Source organism: Rhyacophila brunnea, unplaced genomic scaffold (genome assembly GCF_057557595.1).
Source record: "Rhyacophila brunnea isolate RB1 unplaced genomic scaffold, BYU_Rbru_1.0 scaffold_5, whole genome shotgun sequence".
NCBI lineage: Eukaryota > Metazoa > Arthropoda > Insecta > Trichoptera > Rhyacophilidae > Rhyacophila > Rhyacophila brunnea.
Window position 1 is genome coordinate 15,232,045 of NW_028233170.1, and position 6,346 is coordinate 15,238,390.

A 6,346-nucleotide genomic window follows, 5' to 3' on the forward strand; every position below is an offset into this window, starting at 1 on the left:
GAATATAAAAAAAAACATTAAAACTACGAATTATTTAGTCAAAAATCTTTTCGATACATTAAAGATAAAAATTAATAAACTGAATGTCAATACTAAATATGACCATAAAATAATATATAGGTAATAAGATACGATCCTTTAAGGTTTAACGAATTCGTTGGAGAAGCACGGAGCAGGACCACGGAGCAGTGGAGCAATGGGGTTTTACCCGGAGCAGGAGCGGATCCGGAGCACCGAAAATTTGTAGTGCCTCCACCGCTCCGGATGTTTTTTAATTATCACTTATTAAATTTTCGTCCTAAAAGTAATTCTAGGTGAGAAGAGGCAGGTAATGAAAGACGATTTGCTGTTGGATTTTGTTTAATAGAATAATAATGAAAATTACGAATAAAAAACCGTTATTTAAAACAACTTATTTAAAAAAAAAATGAACTATGCATATCATCATCAGCCTGAATCTATCCACTGCTAGATGAAGGCCTCTCCAAGCTGATTCCACTCCTCTCGATCCTGTGCGTTGCCTGTCCACGTACTTCCGCAGAACTTTATGATTTCATCGGTCCAGCTGCCTCTAGGTCTACCTTGCGGACGTTTTGTACCTCTTGGATACCACTGGATGACTAAATTTGTCCAACGATTTCTTTCTTTCAACTTTATTCGAGCTATGTGTCCATCCCATTTCCATTTGAGGCTTTTAGCAAACTCGTATAATACTGCAAAACTCGGAGCGGAAGAGACCCTGGAGCAAGTATTAGGTCCCGGAGCAGAGCTGGAGCAGAGCAACTTAAAAAAGGCTCCGCTCCAACCCTCTGGTTTTAAGTTTATCATATAGGTACTTTAATTGTCAAAAAATGCTCACAATTACAAGCTTCGTATTTTTCCGCTAGACGCCTCTGGTAGGTGGAGTATTCACCTTAAGGACAAATTTATACCAGAACGAAAGTTCGGCTGATAAGCCGAACCTTCGCCGAATCTTCCCCGAACTTTGTATATAATATCTAACGTGTATTCTGTTCGCCACTATGCTTGATTCCGAGGAACAACAAGTATTTTCTGAATGTCGGTAGGTACTCTAAAATAAATTTAATATACGCTGAATAAACCATAATAAGTAATATGCATACATGCAAAATTTCTGAATTATTTTGATCGCATTTTCTTTTCACCCATAAAGTTAGATACTATCAGAAAATCACACAGGTGTGTTGTTCAATACAGAAACGTTTTGGACATAAGGATATAAGGCGGGTATCACGGGCATCGCATGCCCGTCATTCCGGCGGAGGAGGGATGCACAGTATATGAACATCAGTGGTTCTCCCGAAGTGCAGACCTAGCCTGCCATTGGCAATGTCAATTGGGCTGGCAATAACGTGTTCAACCAAATCGCTTCCAATATTGATATATTCCACCTACGTGAGATGAGTTTAGGTGCATGTTGCTTTATAATTTCCTTTGTAAGTTTCCAGTGTATACTTAGCTCATTCGACGTACTATTTTCATGAACTTATAGCCTTACTATTATATCTTGGCTACGGACGTCATAATAGCAGGGTTTCCCAAACTTCTCCTGCGATGGAAACACCTTGTTTATTTTGTAAGGTAGGTAAATAATATATAATCAATAAAAAAAGCAATAATCATTTATACTTAGTTATTTTTAAAACCTAACACATACAAATATAAGTTTTTAACAAAGTTAAACATGTCGAATTTGTTGCAGCCGTTGCAGTCATTAATAAATATATCAATGGTTGCATCATATTAAACCATTCCAGGTTTTCGCGGAACACCTATTCACGTTCCGCATGAAATTGTTTGGGAAACCCTGCAAGGGAATATCGGACCCCTCGCACGTTTAGGTATAAATCTACGCCCCTACTATAGCACTGCATACAGTGCTATAAAATCGTAGCCAAGATATTATAATGGTTCTAGTATAATAATAATTCTTGTATTTACACTGTATACTGTTTTTCTAATACCTACTGCTTCTATCTCATTGTTTATTTCATGTCATGTTGTGAACGTCTTGATTGTTCAATTTGTAAAATTCACTAGGTACCTACCTATATGTAAATAAATAAATTTTAATTTAAAGGAGGTGTATAGGTACACCTCATTCGTGTCCAAACTGTCTCTACACTTAACATTAAACATGTCCACTTCCTACTTTTTGTGGTAACGTACTGTACGTACTGCAACTAACAGTAGTCGTAATGTGCGGATAACCTAATTATTGACAATATTCTATAATAACTGTATCCTATATGTAATATGTATAGGTAAACTTTTTACTCACCACGTATAAAATTATTTAAATATCTATTTAAATTTTACACGTCTCCTTTACATTATAAAGTGAACATGATCTAGGATTTTATAGACCACACAACCTACTTTAGTTGCATTGTGAATGATTGTGTACTTACGTGGATGCCTGCTGCCAAGTGCTACTTTGTAGTCAGTCACAAATTTGGCAAGTCTTTGCTACGAAACCTCTCAATAATCTTATACTCTTCTGGAAAACATTTTTCGTAAATGGTCGAGTCCATTATGTAGTTTGATAATACATAATAAATTATTATTGGGTAAGTTTGCCAATAGGCTATATTTCCATTATGCAATATAGATCGCTTTGTCCCTCTTGAAACAAAAATATTACGTTCCCTTTCACTTGGAATGCCCACAAATACTTTTCCCAAAACACCTGAGCAGCACTCGAGTGGTTCATTTTTATTCTATACGTACCTACCTACATACCTACTTACCTGTACGAGATGTAGATAAAAATGCAACAACCAATCTCTTCTTTTTTTTCTTCTCTCTAACTTGTTTTTGTAGAATAGACTCTGTCTCATAAACATAAAAATAATTAATGAGATAGGAGACATCATTGTAGTATGGTACCTATATTCATAAAAATACTTAATTATATCAAGTACTTATGTGTTTTTTTTAATTAAATCTATTATTTGTAACTTTTTATTTAGTGCGTTTGTTATAAAAACCATAAATAATAACATGTATTTGTAAATAATTCTTTCATTACTTTTATGCTATTTCGTATTCTTTTATTATTTACGATTTACGCTGGCAATGGGTTCGAGTCCCCACTGAATTAAATTTACATTAGGTAGTTGGTATAAATTATAATACAAAAGCCAGTCGCCATAATGGTAGGTAAAATACAAATGTTACCAATATTGAATGCCCGTTAAATTATGTGATAAACATGATAGCATATTATGAATTATGTATTATTTTAAGATATTAATATTATATAAGTAGATATAGTTTATCCCATATTTCTCGACACTCAATAATTATTGTAGGTACCTTCTTACAACCATGCGCAGAACGTAACTCAGTTAACATTATTTTTGTGATCCCTGTGGGTCTATTCTATACTTATCGAACACTAAATTGATAAATAGTATCAAACTTAGGGTAGGTTTGTATCAAAATATTAGCACTTATTGTAACAATTACACGAAGCCGGTTTTTATTGTTGCAATAAGTGCGATATTTTAACAGCAGCAAGATAGGTGCTGTTAAAATATAGCACTTATTGCAACAATAAAAACCGGCTTCGTGTAATTGTTACAATAAGTGCTAATATTTTGATACAAACCTACCCTAAGTGTGATAATATTTTTCACTTTATCACTTTAGCGGTCGATAAGCATAGAATAGACCCACTGGTTTTAATAAAATTAGGTAGGTATATCAGTGTTTATAAAATTTAAACAGTGAAACACAATACGATAAGAAACATCAGTGAATGTCTCAAAATAGCAAAAATAATTTATATAAAATATAATATAACTAATAAAATTTAATGCAAATCTTACTTCGCCTTTTTTATTGTTGTTGCGATCTCCTCTCGGACGCTGACATAAATCTACCTACCAAATTCGTGGAATTTAGAAAAATCAATTACGATATAGGTACATAAAAATACTCACATAATTTTGTAAAAAAAAAAATGTGCGTACGTCTTTAATTTCTTTTTTGTTCTGAAAATCATCAAAAAGTGGATTTGATATTTCCAATAAAATATCTTTTACAAATCATAGGAGAGCTAGAAATGGACCAAAGCAGTGATGTCCCTAGACAAAATGCCACCCCTAGGCAGCGCTTAAATGCCGTTCCATTTTTGATACAGTATGTATGTTTTATCAATATTTCATGACGCCAATATTTAATAAATGTGTTATATGGAGACAAAATATAATATACAATAGATACCATCATAAATTGCCATTTCAGCGAGGGCGCTTGTATGATATTGAGAATGTTGCCATAACAAACAAAAAAATGGTTATTTATAAATTTTTATTGGTAGTAGATTTATGTACAAATATTATTAAAATAAAAAATTAACAGAATCAAAATAAAAACGCGTTACTTTTTTATAACCACGAGGAAGAATGCATAGTTGGAAAAATCATAAATTGGAAAATATAAAGTAGTATTGTGTATATTTTAGTCACTACTAAATACACACTTACTAAATTAAAATTAGATATAAAAAGCGAATAAATTGGGTAATAATTAATAAATAATAATTATGTTAGACACTTGCCCAAATCAGCAGTATCTGAGGTCCTAATTGGTTGTACTTCTGACACATTTGGTTTGTACCATTTAGCAATACACAGATTTATTATGTTCAAACTGGTTCACACCATTTTTACTATGCTATTATTGTAGAACATGTAAACAAAATAATTTTAGCTATTTCTATATAAGTATACTATACGCTATTCTGACAAGACGTGCAAGTCTGCGCTCTAAGTTTAAATTCAATAATTTACTTATAAAACTGAATTACAATGTCTAAAAACATCGGTAATACCATGGAAAATGTGGATTTGTTGTGTGTTATAAGACAGCAGTCTGAAATGATTGCCATTTTGTTAAAAAAGGTAGAATCAATTGAAAAAATTCTAACTGATCACCAAATTTATAAAAATAAATCAGTGTCATTTAAAAGTGCAATTAAGCCCAGTGCAATTGTAGTAGACGTACCGTTGCCAGCGACATCGCCTACACCGGCAGCGCGTGCACTAGCGAACGAGCGAGCGAACGACACTGTTTGCTTCTCGCTCTCGCCTCCTGTGCCGGCACCGAGATCGACACCGCCACCAACTTATGCGAGGACGACACGGTCGCAATCGAAAATTAAAACAAAAATAGAAAATTATCCTGCACTCGGGGTTATTCCAGCAGTCGCCCGAGAAGAGGACTCCTCATCGTCACACGAGGCCTCACAACCGAAACCAGCTGAAGATTTACCTACGCCTAGGATTGTTGATGGATGGGCCACCGTTGCACGGAAGCGGCGTGTCGCGGTTCGGGGAAACCTCGCTGGACGAGCGAAAACTGTTGTGAAGCAGTATCACATCTGCCCGCTTCACAGAGATACAACAACGGCTGATGTTTTAACCTATTTAAATAAGTTATGTACCGCTGATTTCACAGTCGTGAAAATTAAATCAAGGGGGGACTACGCATCCTTCAAGGTAGGTATCCCTTCTGATGTCACGGACACTGTTTTGAGGGCGGATAACTGGCCACTTCACTCATTCATAAAAGAATGGGTGTCGAGAGTGGAAACTCCACGGTTGCCGGTTAGCTAAAAATTATGTATTAACACTTATTTTATGTCATGTCGTGAACGTTTTGAATTTGTAATTTGTTATGTTCATTATATGTAAAATAAATAAATTTGATTTGATTTGATTTGATTTGATTTGATTTACCGTCCTTCGAGTAACTGCCGCCCCAAGCTCCTAAATGCGGTGAAAATATTGTGCGACCGGTGAAATCCTCGAGACAAGCGCTCCGTCTCGTGAAAAATTGAAAATTGCTTTTCGTTTCGTAAATAATTATTAAGAAAATAATTCAATTCGTTTATATTATATATTTTTTGTTAAGGTTTACTTAAAAGCTAAATAATTATTGCACGCATCATATAAAAATCATATCCATGACATGTCGTAAATTACCTACTATAATACTAACCTAACTAATAAGTTTCCAAGCTGTCTGATTGTTTTGTGCATCACAAATAATTCTTCTGGTGCCATATTATTTGTGATTCGCCTATAAATTACCGAAAACAATAAAAATTTGTTACTACGTATCGTTTATGTTTATAACATTTAGCTCACATTGTTCATACCGTACAACTTCTCTGATTAATTTTATTATCAACTATTTTCTTTTTCGATAACAAAAAGTGTTGGTGGCTGACCGCAAAATGAAACATTCTTTCGCCGATAAATCGGCCAAGCCTATAAAGTATGATGAGACATTAAGTTTTATTGTCTATGGATTT